Source organism: Octopus bimaculoides, chromosome 11, assembly GCF_001194135.2.
Source record: "Octopus bimaculoides isolate UCB-OBI-ISO-001 chromosome 11, ASM119413v2, whole genome shotgun sequence".
In the NCBI taxonomy this organism is placed as follows: domain Eukaryota; kingdom Metazoa; phylum Mollusca; class Cephalopoda; order Octopoda; family Octopodidae; genus Octopus; species Octopus bimaculoides.
This window is the reverse complement of record NC_068991.1, coordinates 44,164,785-44,183,511: the sequence shown is the minus strand read 5'-3', so window position 1 is coordinate 44,183,511 and position 18,727 is coordinate 44,164,785. Positions and strand designations below refer to the sequence as shown.

At 36.4% G+C, this 18,727-nt stretch overlaps 1 long non-coding RNA gene across 2 annotated transcripts in view; it reads left to right on the top strand.

Moving 5' to 3' along the window:
- The first annotated feature begins 2,447 nt into the window (after window positions 1-2,447).
- The window catches only part of LOC128249080 (uncharacterized), a 171,930-nt gene continuing 155,650 nt past the window's right edge, over window positions 2,448-18,727 (top strand). For both annotated transcript variants that reach the window (XR_008265206.1, XR_008265205.1), the window contains exons 1-2: window positions 2,448-2,805; window positions 5,495-5,638. This is a non-coding gene — a long non-coding RNA (uncharacterized LOC128249080). The remainder of the gene's footprint in view (window positions 2,806-5,494; window positions 5,639-18,727) is intronic.

Sequence of the window (18,727 nt, the reverse complement as noted above, 5' to 3'; positions counted from 1 at the left end):
GGCCTTGTAGGGTTTTCGAGCGAGATCGTTGCCAGTGCCCCTGGACTGGCTCTTGTGCGGGTGGCACATAAAAGACACCATTTCGAGCGTGGCCGTTTTCGTGCGGGTGACACGTAAAAGCACCCACTACACTCTCTGAGTGGTTGGCATTAGGAAGGGCATCCAGCTGTAGAAACTCTGCCAAATTAGATTGGAGCCTGGTGTTGCCATCCGGTTTCACCAGTCCTCAGTCAAATCGTCCAACCCATGCTAGCATGGAAAGCGGACGTTAAACGATGATGATGATGATGATGATGATATATATATATATATATATATATATACAACACACGTGATTGGACAACTGAAAAAAAGGCAATCAAAACATTTAGTAGGAGTTACAAATATTATTATTTAAACAGATATGCAGACACATGGGTATACACCAGTCACTAACACATACATGTTCACACACACACACCTATATAGCAGATATGCATACAGCTGACAGATACACCCGCATATTCGCACATGCAAGTACTCACAAATGGCTAATACACACCTGCACCTATACGTACACACACCCTACCAAACATGGACACATGTACCAAAGAGCTGATGTCATCAGCTCTCATCTACCTTCCAGCTTTTATACAAGTGTACCCTGTCACACACACATACACAGATACACCCACAAGTCCCTCAAAAGCTGGCCATACACCAAGGTACAACCAGCTTCTGGTCCAGCCACATGCTCCAAGAAATTCTCCTTTTTAATGCATCTGATATTGCTGAGATATCAATCTCACTTCTAACAACACCATGTGACTAACTTTGACCAATGGCAGCCTAGTTTCTGGTAGCTATCTTGGATTCCTACATCTCTCCATAATTGAGCCTTAAAAGCTAGGTTTCTGCAAGAAGCCTATGAAACTTTAAGTTTAATGGGGCCAAATCAAATTATTTCAAACAACAACAACAACAACAATAATAATAATAATAATAATAATAATAATAATAATAATAATAATAATAATAATAATAATAATAATAATAATAATAATAATAATCCTTTCTGCTATAGGAAAAAGGCCTGAAATTTGGGGGAGGGGGACAGTCGATCACATTGACCTCAGTACTCAACTGGTATTTAATTTATCAACCCCGAAAGGATGAAAGGCAAAGTCGACCTTGGCAGAATTTGAACTCAGAAAGTAAAGACAGATGAAATATCACTAAGCATTAATAATAATACTTTCTTCTGCCATAACAAGATATAATAATAAATCACATCCTTAATAATAATAATAATAATAAATCACAGCTTACAAAGAGCAAAGACATGGCATGAGAAAACCCCAGAAGGGGTCACCGAGAAAGAGAATTGCAAAATCCTTTGGAATGAAATGATTCAGTGCGATCATCTGACCAGACATCAGAAACTAGACATTGCTGTGGTGAATGAAAAAGAAAGAACATGCATGATAATCGACATAGCATGCTCCGATGACAACAGGATCAATGTGAAAGAAGGCAAAATAAGCAACTACGACAGTTTGAAGTGGGAAGGTTGTGATCAATGAGGAGAGTAGATATGATACCAATAGTAATTGGCACACTTAGAAGTATCAGCACACATGGCTGAAAAAGATTGATACAAGGGTGAAGACAGAACACCTACAAAAATCAGCATTGCTTGGAACTGCAAGAATTCTTTGCAAGGTTCTTGAAGCATGACCAGTAAACAAATGTCACCTTAGTCTGCTGGGTGTGTACAGCTGACACAGTCTATCATACCCAGCAAAATAAGCTGGGTTTTCATCACATAATAATAATAATAATAATAATAATAATAATAATAATAATAATGATAATATGTGTGTATACACACACACACACACACACAACAGGCTTACTCTCAAGGATTTTGTTGGCTTGAAGCTACAGTAGAAGACACAGGTCCAAGGTACTGCACAAGATGACTTGAACCTAAAATCATGTGGCTTGCAAAGCAAGCTTCTTAACCCCCGAACACTCCTGTGCTTGTAGCTACTAATATTTATAAAGGGTTCTCAAATAGTATGTGTGTTTGTGTGTGTATGTGCATGCACATGCATTCATGTGTGTGTGCATGCAGATATGCTTGCATTTATGTGAGTCTGTGTGTGTATGTGCATCCACTTGCATTATGTGTGTGTGTATGCTCACATTCTTGCATTTGCGTGTGCATGTGTGTGCATGTGTAATTGTGTGAGTGTGTGTCCTTGTTTTTATATCCATATTTCTGTATTTCTGTCCACAAATGCAAACCAGTATGTTGTGTTGCATCCTTTAAAATCAAAAAACATAACTTTGCAGTTCAATAAATAAAGATTGATAAAACAAAGTTACTAAACAGAAATAAGTACTTGGTTCGATATGATGGATTAAGGCAATGTCATTGCCACAGTCCAATGCCTGAAACCAGTTAAAAATTAAAGTAAAAGAATAAATAGTTACATCAGTAACACAAAATACAAGTCAACTAGATAAAGTAGTATTGAATGCTAATTATAGAATCTTGAAACCTACCAATGGAACTAGTATTCAATGTTAATAATTACTGAAAACCTGTTGTAACCTATCCTAAAACCAAATCTACTTGGTTCGCCATAACTACAGAATTGCCTTTTCCTTCTTTCTTTTTTCTTTTCCTGACTACTACTTCTTCCTTTTTTTCCTTTCCTGACTACTACTACAAAAAAGAAATAGAAAAGAAAGAGAAATAAAAGAGTGGAAGAAAAAGCAATTTAATGAAATTATAGCAGGAGAAATATATGCCCAATGGTTAGTGTTTACTGTTATTGTAGGTGATGTTGTTGATGATAATGCTTTTGTTGATGTTGATCTGTGGTGAAGGAATTGTTGCTGATGATATGTGGTGAAGGAATTGTTGTTGTTGTTATTGTTGTAATTCCTGTTATTGCTGTTGTAGTTAACTATTTTACTCAACTTGTTCCTCTCCTGACCTTACTTTCACCTATCAACCATCCATCTAAACAGAGCAGAGCATAGACTACATAAAATATCGCCATTTGATTCTTTTTTTAATGATCCTTTTCTATCATTCTTTTTATTAAATTCCCTTGTCTTTACCATGATGACTGTTTCATTTATTCCAACAATGCAGTTGTAATCAGTGGTATCCATCAAAGTATACTACTGATTAATTAGCCCTTCTAACTTCAGATACAGGATTCAAAAGTGGGTTACAAACTCAACCTGAATAGAAACTTAACCTACCAATCATTTCTCCAAGGTGCTTGTCATATTGTATCAATGACATTATTAATATATACTTTCTAATCGAATTAGTATTGATAAAAATGATGAGCTATGATGTTAGGTTCTGAACTGGTGTCAATTAGATGCCAGCTGTAAAACAATCTGACCTAGAACATGCAATGGAAATCTCTCAATAATTACTGTTATTGTCGTGAAAGGAGAAAAAAACGATCAATAGAGACTCACTTTGTTCACTAAGAGAACATCTGTGAATGATTTTCTTTTGGTGAAAGTGCAATATGCAGCAGCATTAATGATCTTGATAGAGTTTGATCCAAATGCATAACAGTTGTTGGATTAGGGCATTTTTAACCACTGTTGAATATAATTTTTTTTTTATAGAAATAGATCTAAGCCTAAATGCTTGATTAAGGTGGGAAATCTTTTAACAAGCAGTACATCATAACATAATATAAGTTATTAGTTAGAATAATATAAGCTATCAAGTAAGATATTCAGCCTTGAGGAATACAATTCACCTGATTCAATATTATAAAAACAACTTTCTGACACAGTTCCTTTTGTTATCATTTTCTTTAGATCTGTGAACTTTATTCTGGGGAGAGAAGTTGCAATTGGTGATGGACACCAACAAAACCCTTGGTAATTTTACAGTGCCTCCATGACCTACAAAAGTGAATAATACCATCCTGTGCTACCTATTAAAACTGGGGTTGGAATTTTTTGTGTTAGATTATAACTATGTGGTTTCAACAATGATAACCAATGTCTCTATTCAAAATCAAGTGTTTCTGATGGCATGCATAACAGATTTAGGTTTTTCTTAAGCATAATTGTTGTTCTTGTTATATAGCTCCAGCTTGACCTTGATTGAACAGACCTGTGGTCAAACTGAACATTCCATCATATTTTTAATGAAATCTATTCTAAGGTTATGTTCCCATACTTTTTATTATTAATTTATATTTATCATTGTTGTTCTTTGTTTATTTTTATTTTGCAAATACAGTTAAAACAGTTACTATAACCAGTCTGTAAAGGTCTACAAAAAATACAGATGCTACCTCTTTCCCTCTGACTAATTAATACAAAAAGTTCTAAAAATGACTATTCCAACCTATTTTATTACTCTTATCACTAGTTCCATACTATTTCATAGATAACCATCTACACTATTTTCATCTCCCCTTTGACTGCTTTTTCTACCAATCAAGTCTCAGCTTTCTCTTATACAAGATATATAAATTTTATTAACATTGCTTCTGAATATAATGTTCTATATATCATTATTAGTATTTAAGCGTCCAAAACTAAATTAACTTGCTCATCTTGAATCCACTTCAGAATTCACTCACTATAGTTTAAAAGAGATATGGGGCCCAAGTTTTAATAGCTTCATTTTTCCATTTGACTTACAATTAAGCACTAATTTCAGTTTCTGTAGTATCCATTTCTAAATATTTCCTTCCTGCTAATTTTTTTTCACCTTTTTATAATGCTTTTGTGTCTAAGTACTTACATAGTCTCCTATTCCTACTTGTTTTATGACTTCCTTATCTAGTAATTTTATGCGGTGACTTTCCACTATTTAACTTTTTTCTTTTTGAATCTCCAGTCTTTTTAATCTCAAATTCCATCCCAGTATTGTCATTAAACCTGCTTACTACTTGTATCAAAGATTCTATTTGATCTTTGTTCTTTACAAACAACTCCATGTTATCCATAAATAGAAACTGATTGATTTTTATGCAGCCTGCCTTACTATTATTTATTTATTTAATTATTTACTTTTGAAAATACAGTTAAACAGTTGCTGTAGTCAGTCTGTGAAGGTACTATAAATGGTTAGGAGTATATATTCCTTATCAGTTGTAGTACTAATAATGTTAACAGTAGTATGCACATCACATACAGCAAAGATGGCAAACTATCACCTCTGAAAACTCCTTTATAGATTTTTTAATACTTCTAAGATTTCTTTTCGCAGAACTCATATTCTTTGCTTTCAGTTTTATTTTATTTTATATCTATTTTATTTTATGTTTAATTATAACTATAACCTACCACCACCACCACTAGTACTATTAACATAAAGGTGGGAGTATTTGAGTATTTCATGGAATAAACTAAATGAGATAAAATTATTCATTTGCAAAAATTACATACATATTTAAAATATTTATTTCAAATTTTGACACAAGGCTAGCAATTTTTTAAATTTTTTTTTTAGCAGAGTGGAATTGATTACATCGACCCCAGTGTTCAACTGGTACTTATTTTATCAACCCTGAAAGGATGAAAGTCAAGGTCAACCTCTGTGAAATTTGAGCTCAGAATGTGAAGACGGATGAAATGCCACTAAGCATTTTGCCAGGTATGTTAATGATTGTGTCAGTTCTCTGCCTTATACATAAATAGAATATTAACACAAACATACACAGCCACACACATAATTTCCATAAAAAGGCTACATAGAGTAAATCAGGAAATCCTCCAAAACCTCTGATTATCCTCAATATAGAGACAAGTATTTCTCCTCCCCAACTCTTGTGCCAGTCTGCAAATGAAACTTGAGTAATGCAGCCACATTAAACTCTAATCTTGATCCTTTTATTTACCATTTCCAAATCATTTACTGGCAGACATTTCTTCTTTCCTCACTTCTTGTTTCCATCTCAAATGACAAGGAAGAAGATTTTGAAATATTTGTCAGAGAAAAAGGTTTGAGAATTGGCCTTTTAAAAATTTGAAAAAATATAATAATAATTGTTTCTAAATCAGGGACAAGACAAACAACTTCAATGGAAGTGGGTTAGTCAATTAACCCATTTGATACCAAGCTGCTTAAGTCCTACCTAAGACCTGCCTGGTTCTCTGATAGAAACTTTCTGTTTTAAAGTGATCTAAATTAAAACCTTCCATCAACATTTCATGTTCATATGTTCCAATACCAGTTTACAATGACAAAGTTATGCTACCAAATTTTTCATCATTTTCAAAATTAATTGAAGTAAAGGTAATGTGTTTCATCAGAATTATATTGGGTTGGTGCATAATTATTGCGGCTTTTTTACAACAAATTTTATTCAACAAAAACAATAACAATTTTTAACAAAAACATTTTTAAACTAGAAAAGCACTTGGAGAGCACAGACTTCCGCCAAAACAGAAGGAGCAGCACTACGACGACAACGACGACGACGACCACCACCACCATATCACAATCACCACCACAACTATCCTACCACTATCACCACCACCACAACCACCAACGTCATCAGCAGCATTGTCATTGCTTCCACTTCAACCACATACACCACCATCAACGTTATCATAACGGTTACCTTGACAGTCACTTTCACCACCACAACCAGTATAACCACTCCAATACCACCATCACACAACTACCACTATCATCAACACCACTATTACCACCATCACCTCAGCATCACACATCACACCACTCCTGTCACCATTATAACCACCGATACTATTTTATCTTCCTCCCATACTTATCTCGACCATCGTCACCACAATCACCGTCAAAACTACGATCACCACAATCAGTTTCTTTACACAGTTGAAAATCCATTATCCGATACTCATGGGACCGAGATTGTTGCAGATTTTTAATTTTTCTAATTTTGGAGTGCTTTATTAAAAAAGAAATAGCATCTACAAAATGGAACAGTTTGAGGCTAGAAACCAGGTCTAAACACAATAGCTTATAGACATACTCTGAATGTAGTTCTATATAAATCTTTAATAATTTTTTTTTATACTTAAGACCATCAGAAATGTTAAGATATCAGCCTCTACCCATGTTGTCATGCTTTGATTAAAAGGTTACAGCATAGATTAGATTACTTAGATAAGTTCTGGCCAAAGTTGACTCAGGCCATGTCTAATTTAAAAGCACCACCTGGAAGAGATATACAGTCAGCTCTTGGTAACCGTAGCCCATTCAAGCAGAGGGTTATTGTTTTCAGAGACATATCTGGGTGTGGGTGGTTTATCTGGTATTTGTTGTGGGTAATCATCTAGGGATGGTTTGAATGTCATGAAGTCACTTTCTTCCTTTATGTGTGTCTGGCACAATGTTGAAGAGAGTAGGGCCAATTGAGGTGAAATAGTTCTGTCATAGTGTTGTGATACGACACGAACATTTCTGTAGTGGACGGATGGCACGGGGGCCAAGCCTCGGACGAATTTTAAAGATACGCAATATTGATGGGATATTTTCCACATCATACAGATGATATAGGGCTCATAGCAGCGGTGGAGGTAGCAAAGCCTGTGTTTTTTGAGTCAATCCCAATCTTGTCATGTTATCTTCTGCACACCTCCGCCAAGCAGCTCATTTTAAGACAGATACGCGAGTAAAATTACTAACAGAGAAACGAAAATAAACTTTTGAAACAGCAACGCCACCATTGGTTACATGCAAACGATGAACGTGTTTTCAAGGGAGATAATCAAAGAACGTAACATTGTAATACTTCATGTAAAGTAAATATAACAAATGAAAATTTCTTCAAGAATCCATAAAAATTCCCGGATCACTACCAAAATTTCCTTGTGTCATTACCAACTTTTCCTGCAAGTTTCATCAAATACTGTTCACAACTTTTTTAGTTATTTTGCATACAGACGGACAAACCAACACCAATGAAAACATAACCTCTTTCCTTGGCGGAGGTAATGACAGTCTGACTGTCTACCAAGCAAATGGGAAGCAGTAATTGAAGTAGATGGTGAATATGCTCCAGAATAATCATTTAAAGATATTTTTGTTGAATAAAATTTGTTGAGAAAAAGCCACAATAATTATGCACCAAACCAATAGTAACAAAAGGGTTAAATTGACCCATTTCACTTGTGCCTTATTTTATTGACCCTGGAGGCAAAACGTAAGAAACAAGGAATGCTGCAAGGTATTTTGTTCAACAATCTGATGATTCTGCCTATCTACCACCGTTCCTACCTGATCTGGCAAATAATAATTCCTGACTTAAGCACAAGGCCAACAGTTTTGAGAGGAGAAGGTTAGTCGATACCTTTGATCCTAGCAGTTAACAGATACTTTATTCAACTGATCCCCAAAAGAATGAAAGGCAAAGCTGACCATGATGGGATTTGAACATAAGCTGTAAGAAATATCACAAAGCATTTTCTCAAAACTCTAATGGCTCTGAGTCCCAATCCCACTGAGGTCAACTTTATCTTTCAAGCCTCTGAGGTTGATAAAATAAAGTACCATTCAAGAACTGGGGTCAATGTAATCAACTTGCCTCTTCCCTTCAAAATTTCTAGCCTTGTGCTAAAATTACAAAGCATTATAGTTATTATTCTGTTTTGGAACACTGAAACACATAAAACCATAAAGAATAGCATTTAGATATTGAAGCACATGTGCTTTGAGACCCACTGTTTCAAAAAAGTTTATATAATTCTTATATGAAGGCACAGCTGTCTGGTAAGAAGCTTGCTTCCCAACCACATGGTTCTGGGTTCAGTCCCGCTGCGTGGCACTTTGGGCGAGTGTCTTCTACTATAGCCTTGAGTTGACCAAAGCCTTTTAAGTGGATTTGGTAAACAGAAACTGAAAGAAGCCTGTTGTACATATATATATGTATATATTTATGTGTGTTTATATCTGTGTTTGTCCCCTCCCATCACTTGATAACCAATGTTGGTGTGTTTACGTCCCCGTAACTTAGTGGTTTGGCAGAAGAGACCAATAGAATAAGCACCAGGCTTACAAAGAATAACTCGAGGGGTCGATTTTTTCAACTAAAAGGTGGTACTCCAGTATGGCCACAGTCATTTGACTGAAACAAGTAAAAGGATAAAAGAATAAAAGAATTAATTTGTACTAGCAGAATTGTGAGCACACCAGATGAAACATTTAGAGGCACTTCATCTGTCTTTTCATTCTGAGTTCAAATTCCACTGAGGTTGACCTTGCCTTTCATCCTTTCAGAGTCAATAAATTAAGTACCAGTGAAACACTGGGGTCAGTGAAATCAACTAATCCCCTCCCACAAAATTTCAGGCCTTGTGCCTTTAGTAGAAAGGATTGTTGCTGTTGTTGCAGTGGTGGTGGTGGTGGTGGTGATAGCAAGCTTACAGAATCATTAGCACACTAGACAAAATGCTTAGCAGCATTTGTTCCAATTTTATGTTCTGAGTTAAAATTCTGCTGATGTTGACTTTACTTTTCATCTTTTCAGGGTTGATAAAATAAGCACCAGTCAAGCACTGGGATCAACATAACTGACTAGCCCCTTCCCTCAAAGTATCTATAATAGAAAGGATTAGGCTGAAAGGGCTGAAGACAGACACTTTCTTCTTTGACCAAGCCCACATCAACTTTTTCAAGTTTCACTTGATAAGGAAAGTGAGAGTAAAGAGGGAAGTGCTGCCTTTCAGCTATTTTGTTAAAAGGTGGGTGAATATAGTGTGAATGGCCCAAGTGAACAGGCTTACTCTAAGCATGCACCTCTAGATTGAGGGTAGATGAAGTGGAGAGGGCACTTGGTCTAGAGATCAAGGCAACTATGGATTTTTTTTTTTTTGTGGGGTTTCTACAAGCAACCTTTGGAAGCCTCCCTCTTTTAAGGATTTATTCGTTATAATTTTTATTGTTATTACCTTTTTACATAATTATGTTGTCCACTACCATCCCTAATCTTTTATATAAACCCTCAGTGGTGAATAAAAAATGATAATTACCTCCGCCTTAGTGAAGGCAGAGGTATAGTTTTCAGTTGTATTTGTTTGTTTGTCCGTGGACAAGATATCCCAAGAACCACCAGATGGATTCAGATGAAACTCTCAGGGATGTTTGACCTTGTGACTGGCACAAACTGATTAGATTTTGGGATCAATCCAGTACTGGACAAGGATTCTGGATTACTTTTCCGTTTTTTTTTTACTTAATTTTTGAGAGCAGTCAGGTTCATTTTTAGTATTCTTGTTTGTGAGAGCAGTCGAGTTTATTTCAGATATTCTCATTTTAAAAATCCTCTTCAGCTAATCATTGAGGGGACGTTGGTGTTGCCTTGGCAGAGGTTTGCACTCTCTGAATGCACTTGTTATTATTATTATTATTATTGCCTTAAGATAACCTTAAGTTCACGTATATCCTTCAATCGCCACATATTCATTTATTCGATTTTGTCACATCGTCATTTATTTCTCTAATTTTGTCATAGATTGGCTGACTGAAAATTCTAAGATGTTTCAATTCTATTTTACTATTATTGGCATTTGCTGTTTCATTAAATTATGTTACCCAAAATCCCAAAAGAATATTTTTCTCCCTCGTGTTCTGACCATCCTAACTCTGCCCCCCCTCTCTCTGTGCCTCACTCTGTCTGTCTGTCTCTCTCTCTTTCGATTACTACTTGCTTCACCAAAACTTCCTCCACCCCCACCCTATATAAACTAGTGAACGCATTCAGATTCCTCTACTCTATTTTTAATACCTCTGCTGAAATAATACAAATCCAGAAGATGCTCTCGTCTAAATTTGCTAGTTTGCGGTATGCCTGCCCTCCTACCCCTCCACCTGTACCGGAAGTTCCTATCTTCTGTCATCCTTTGGTTGTCTCCCATGAATGCTTCTAAAGTCTTTACGCCATCCCCACCTCTACTTAGGGTTTATCTCCTATGTAAAGTAGTGATCATATAGTGCATAAAAATGATGGTGTAGTGTATGCAGGTTGAATTGAAGGCTATTGTTTGTTTATGAATTCTGCCAAATGCGAGCTTTCTTTACAGGTACATGACACTGCTGTCCCCCATCCCAGGGTCTCATGGGCCCACACCTCCCACACCCTCAGGGTTGGCACACTGAACGTCAGCACACTGAAAGATAGGTCTGGTGAGATTGTTGAGATGCTTCAACGAAGACATGTAGATTTGTGCTGCCTCCAAGAAGTAAGGTGGAGAGGAGGTTCTGCTAGGTTCCTCACAGGCAAAGAACACAGGTACAAGATTTTCTGGGCAGGGAACACTGACAGGGTTGGGGGCGTGGGTATACTTCTTGCGAAGAAATGGGTTGATAAGGTAATCAAGGTAGTCAGAGTATGTGACAAAGTACTTCAGATTAGATTAGTGCTTCATCATGGGTTAACAACCATTATCTCGGCCTATGCCCATCAACCGGGGCTACCGGATGGCCAGAAAGACCGATTTTACAACACCCTATTGCAGACTACCTCGTTGACAAATGACAGGGACCTTCTCTTTGTGGCTGGTGATTTCAATGGATATGTTGGACAACATGCAGGGGGCTTCCATGGCGTACATGGAGACTATTGTTTTGGTTCCCGCAATGAGGAGGGAACCAGGCTGCCAGAGTTCTGCGATGCAAATGATCTTATGGTTCACTTGCACTAAACGAGGCTGCAAAGAGAGAGGTTTGGAGACGCTACTATGGAAGGTTGCTCAATAAAGAGAATGAATGGGAGAAAGAGAGTCTGCCGAATGTCGATCCAACAGAGGGACCAGCTATCCAAATTGACAGTACCTTGGTAGATAAAGCAATTAAGAGTATGACAATTAAGAGTATGGCCCCTGGCCCATCAGGAATCACTGCAGAGTTGCTTAAAATATCTGGCGGTGTTGGCTATAGCCTAGTCACCTATATAGTTAACCAGGTGATACACAAAGGAGTCATACACAATGACAGGTGTAGCAGCACCATAGTCAACAGCTACAAAGGTAAAGGTGATGCTTTAGATACAAATAATTACAGAGGTATCAAGTTGTTGGATTAGGTAATGAAGGTCACGGTGAGGGTCATAGCCCAACTAATTAAGGAGAGTGTCAGTTTAGATGAGATGCAGTTTGGGTTCATGCCAGGGAAAAGCACCACTGATGCTATATTTCTGGTAAGACAGCTGCAGGAGAAATACCTAGCCAAAGATAAATCTCTGTACCCGGCTAAAACCTAGCTAAAATCTAAGTCCTAATAAGTAGGAAGGCAGACAAACACAAATCCCTTCAGGTAGATGAACCTGCTCGATCTGTAGAAAAGGTGTAGGTAGAAACTCTATAAGATGTACCCAGTGTAAGTTATGGACACATAAGAGGTGCAGCAATATCAAAGGAAGGCTAACCGGGAAGATATTTTTTGTATGTGGCAGATGCTCAGGAGCAACAAACACTGAAAATATGCAGAGAACAACTTCTGCCACATTCCAGGGAGAAAAGCTAGAAGTAGTTGATAGCCTCCGTCACCTAGGTGACCAAGTCAGTAGCAGGGGTGGGTGCTCTGAAAGTGTAGCTGCTAGAATAAGAATAGCCTGGGCAAAGTTCAGAGAGCTCCTACCGCTGTTGGTGACAAAGGGCCTCTCACTCAGAGTAAAAGGTAGACTATGACAAATGTGTACGAACAGCTGTGCTACATGGCAGCGAAACATGGGCCGTGACTGCTGAGGACATACATAAGCTTGCAAGGAATGAAGTTAGTATGCAGCACTGGATGTGTAATGTCAGTGTGCATACTCAACAGAGTGTAAGTACCTTGAGAGAAAAGTTGGACCTAAGAAGCATCAGTTGTGGTGTGCAAGAGAGACGATTGCGCTGGTATGGTCATATGGCGAGAATGGATGAGGATAGCTATGTGAAAAAGTGCCACACCCTAACGGTTGAGGGAAACTGTGGAAGAGGTAGACCCAGGAAGACCTGGGATGAGGTGGTGAAGCACAACCTTTGAACATAAGGCCTTACCGAGGCAATGACTAGTGACCGAGACCTTTCGTAATATGCTGTGCTTGAGAAGACCCGGTAATCCAAGTGAGACCATAACCTGTGGCCTATGACAGGGGTGTAACCAGCCCACTTATGCATACCATTTCTTCATTGTACACTAAACTCTGCTTGCGAAGACCTGTTGAGGCAAGTGAAATTGAAATCGAAATCAAATTCGATGACAGCACCACATGACTGGCATCTGTGCTAGTGGAGTGCTAAGAGCACCATCCGAGCGTGATTGTTGCCAGGACAGCTGACTGGCTCCCATGCCAGTGGCACGTAAAAAACACCATTTGAGCGAGGCCATTGCCAGTACTGCCTGACTGGCCCTTGTGCCAGTGGCACATAAAAGCACCCACTACACTCTTGGAGTGGTTGGCGTTAGGAAGGGCATCCAGCTATAGAAACTCTGCCAGATCAGATTGGAGCCTTGTGCAGCCATCTGGCTCGCCAGTCCTCAGTCAAATCGTCCAACCCATGCCAGGATGGAAAGCAGACGTTAAATGATGATGATGATTATTATTATTATTATTATTATTATTATTATTATTATCATTATTACTATTATTATTATTATTATTATTAAACATCAAAAAAATGTTTTGCAATATTTTTTCCAACTCTATGTTCTGAGTTCAAATTCTGCTGAGGTCAACTTTGCCTTTTATCCTTTCAGTGTTGATAAAATAGGTACCAGTTGAACACTGGGGTCGATGTAATCAACTCATCCCCTCCCCCAAAATTTCTGCCCTTGTGGCAAAATTTGAAACCATTATCATTTTCATCATCATCATTATCGTCACTACTTTTATATATAGTTTATAAACATACTCCTCTTCAGCTTGCACCAGATATCTGTCCTTTATATTCAACCTGTATTATTATTAGGCAACTTGTGGCAGATGTGATGGTATAAAAGGATGTTATTAGTAAGCCAAGTTGGTGACCTTGTTTTAGTTTTCACTTGTAACAACTTCCCTCATGATACTCTATGACCTTGCAATGGCATGACTGACACAAACATAAGAAGCTCCTTTTTTTCTGACCCCTTTATAATTTGTGGGCCATCTTAGCTATGAAAAATATTCACTTTTAGCTAGCTAATATCTCTCAGAGATTATTTACTTCATATACACAGTTTTCATGTTAGTCATCTACAAGTGTAAAGTGACATTGTTAGTAATGTATTGATATATATGTTTGTAAATGAGTCACCATTAATCTGGGTTGATTTGCATTACTACTATATTAACACCTAAATACATACAGAGTGACAGACAGGCAAACACACAGACAGGCATGCAGGCAGGAAGAGTAGATAGATAGATAGATAGACAGACTGAACAAAAAAAAAGAAAAGAAAAATGTGTATGTACGGAAAATTGCTGTAAAATTTCTATAGCTATTAAACCCTGATTATATGGCTATCATTTACACCCATAAATATTGGAAAACAAAAATACTAATATAGACTAATGTCTCATGACCTATAGGGTTGTTGGGGGTACTATTGAAGTGTCTCTGTTTGAATCCACAATTGAAACATAACCATGCACACACACACACACACACACACACACACACACACACACACATGCACACATAAGAAAAGGAGTACAAATACTACCATGTTATTAACAGAGAAATCTCATTTTTTGTCCTGAAAATAAAAGTACTTAAGCAGAGTCATTAGAGTATTGGATTGAATGGTCATGTGCTATTTATTCTTGCTTTCTCACTGTGAGTTCAAATCCTGTCAAGGCCAACTTTGCCTTTAATTCCTTTTGGAGTTGATAAATAATGTATCAATCAAATACTGGAGTAGAGTCTTCTTTTTTTCTTCTCTCCCACTCCTTAGTCCCACAGTGTTGCACCTCAGGCAAGTGTCTTCTGCTATAGCCCCAGACCAACCAAAGTTTGTGAGTGGATTTGCTAGATTTAAACTGAAAGAAGCCCATCATATATTTACCCCCTCAATTTATATTCCTTTATTCTTTTATTCTTTTACTTGTTTCAGTCATTTGGCTGTGGGCCATGCTGGAGCATGACCTTGAAGAGTTTCAGTTAAACAAATTGACCCCAGAACTTATTTCTTAAGCCTAGTACTTATTTTATTGGTCTCTTTTGCCAAACTGTTAAGTTACAGGGATGTAAACATACCAACACCAATTGTCAAGCAGTGATGGGAGGGACAAACACATACACAAAGACATGCACACACACACACACACACACACACATACATATACAATGCGTTTCTTTCAGTTTCTGCCTACCAAATCCACTCACAAGGCTTTGGTTGGCCAAAGGCCATTGTAGAAGACAATTACTTTAGGTGCCATACAGTGGGACCACACAGTCATGCTTGTGCCTAAATGTGAGTGTTTGTGGTCATGTATGTGTGTTTAGCCCTGAAAGGCTCTGAAATGGTGTGTCCTCAAGTAAAACAAATCTGATTTTTGAAATTTGCATCGCAGAGTGAAGGTCATTCATACATAATAATTAAAAAATGTAATTAGCTATGAGAAATAACTCAACTTCTAGACCAACTCTCTATTTGTCATCATGAATTTATCTCTCTCTATTATTTACTAAACTCTCTCTCTACACACACATACTCTCTCACTTTCTCTGTGTGTGTGTATATACATATATATATATATATATATATATATACATATATGTGTGTGTGTGTGTGTGTGTGTGTGTGTATGTATGTATGTATGTATGTATGTATGTATGTATTATCTCTCATGCATTGCTTTCATTTTGTTTAAAACACTTCATCTTCTAATGTTTACTTTCATTTCATCACAGCTATTACACACAAATCTTGTTTTCTGTTTGGGTAAAATGATAAAATTTAAACCTCTGTAACATTTTGCTAAAATTTTTCTAGAATAAATGAATCACAAACATCAGCATGAAAAAGTACATCAATATACAAAATTTTAAAAAATTTTCACTTAATTTTAAAATTTCAAAATCTCTTTCATTTTTTGCTTCTCTCATGGTAAACTTTTTCCCTCTCTGTCACTCTCTACAAAAATATATTGCTCACACTGAGTGTGTGTGTGTGCTTGTCAATATGTGTGTATGCATATGTGAAAAGAATCTCATTAAGGCAACAGAGTGACTTAAAAAAGGTTTGCAAAAGAAAATTTATTTTAATAGTATACTTTTTTGTTAGTAAATATGATTTTTCTTACACACACACACACATACACACGAACTTGATTGATGTGGGGTGAGGGGTTAAACATCAATATGTGTAAGAAAGAAATAAGGAAGGTACCAGGTGGTCGTGATTGTTTTAGAAACAATAGCTAAATCTCCCTTAAATCACACACTTTTTTGCTTGAAAATTGTTTTGAAATTATAAACAGAAACAAATTGCTGATTGGACTATCTGTATTTTAAAATTATGATTTTTTTTTAAATTAAAAATAAAACTTTTAGGATTTATGGTGGTGGTGGTGGTTGAAGTAATTTTTTAAAAATTTCACTACTGTTTTTAAATTACATTTTATTTGCTGTTTGAAAATAAAGGAAGTGTGGAATGTAATGGTATTTGCTGATTTCCCAAATTATTTTTTTAACCTTCGAGTCTTCTCCCATCATTTTTAAGTGCACAGTACAAAAATTTAACCAAAATCAGTATTTAGTAAGTGAAGAAATTCATAAATTTTCAAAATTTCTTCCCATTGTTTTTAACTCATCACCTCCTATAATTCTATTAACTGAAATTTTTTTTTATGAAACTTTGATTTCTAGCATAAAACAGCCTTTGAAACACGCTGGAATCATCAAAATAACATTTCAAAATAACATTTTAAATAGAAATAAGCGAGATATTGGGTGAAAAAATAGCAAACCTCATTTGAATATCAGAGAAATATACCTAGTAGATATAGCAAAAAGGTTAGATATGTGTGAATATTGACAGATAATTACGAAATTTGTAATTTTTAAGTGATCTCATATGAGATCACTGGTAGGTAATGGGTTAAGTGTGTAGTGCAAAAACAATTGGACTGAATTGGAGGAGGGGGATTCGTAAATTTTTCAAAACTTTTTTCATAAAAAAATAATCTATTTTCAAAGGTGTGGTGAAAAGAAATTTGCAAAACTCTCATGAAAATAGGGGAAATCCAACTTATGTGGATGTACTATTCCAAAAGTCTGCCAAGGCATTCTATTGTGAAAATCATCTGGTAAAGACAGAATACTCAGCTAGTGTGTATGATGATACAGTACCATGCAAAAGTCTTCGGCCACTTTAAATTATTGTAAATTTCTACTAATTGCCAACTTATAAGTGGATGTTTTGCATTGCATTTTTTACAGCTGAAACATTGGCTTTGTTGGAGTCATTTCCATCAGACTCTTACCCCCAGACTTCCCTGTTTTTGTCATGTAACAGTTGTTTCACTTTCCTGTAGGCCTTCTGACTAATTCTCTCTTATTAGAAAGCAAAACGACCCACGTTACATGATGAAAACAGTGAAATTTGGGGGTAAGTCTGATGCATTGGGGATACATAAAAAAGTGATGGTTCAAGTAAGTTGGTAAGAAATTGACAGTAACTTGAATAGTGCCAAATACATCCAGTTGCTGAAGGACAATTTGATACCAATCTTGGATGAAGGCAAGATTTTTCAGCATGATGGAGTTCCATGTCACAGATCACATGCAACACAACAGAATTTGGCTGATGAAGGTGTTACCTTATTGAAAGATTGATCAGCTCAGAGCCTTGACTAAAATATCATTGAGAATATGGGACAGAACTAAAGAGAAGGGATCTTCAGAAGAATCTATGCAATCTTGAAGAGTTGTGGAAGCTCAGCCACAGAGAATGGCATCTCATACCTGTGAAGATGGTGAAGGATTTGTAATGCATCTCTTCCCAGGTGCATTGAAGTAATTATTCAAGCTAAGGGAAGCCACACGAAATATTAACAATATTCAGAAACTTCTTGAAATGAACATTATGTAATAAATTTTCATTATAGACATTTTTCTGTTTTAAAACACTGTATTTTGATTGGTTTGTGTGAGCTGGCTGAAAACTTTTGCATGGCCATTTTTGGTGGTCATCTCGCATCTTTCCCTCTCTTTCAGAACCCCTACTACAAAATATAATGATTAGGTATGGAAATGACTCCAACAGGGCCAATATTTCATCGATAAAAAACACAATGCAAAACATGAACTTATAAGTTGGCAATTAGTAGAAATTTACAATAATTTAAAGTAGCCAAAGACTTTTGCACAGTACTGTACATATATATATATATCAGGTCATCCCATAAGTTCTGTCTGATTTTACCTATTTTAAAATTGAATGAAATTTAATAGTATTTTAGAATGTCTGATGGAATTAAAAATTATTTTTATGCATTTGTATACATTTAAACTAATTAAATATTATTTTACAGAATAATAGAATTGAAATTTCTTTGATTAAAACCCTTTCTAACATGGAAGTATCCAAAGAGCATTTGAGGCACATAATGCTTTATGAGTACAAAAAAGGAAACTTTGCAGCTGAAGTGGATCGAACAGGACATCCAGTTGAGTTTGATGATAAGCTCCTTGAGGCATTACTTGAAGAAAATCCTGCCTTATCAGTTGAAGAATTGGCAATAAAGTTTAGTTCAAACCATACAACTGTTCATCGTCATCTTCAACAACT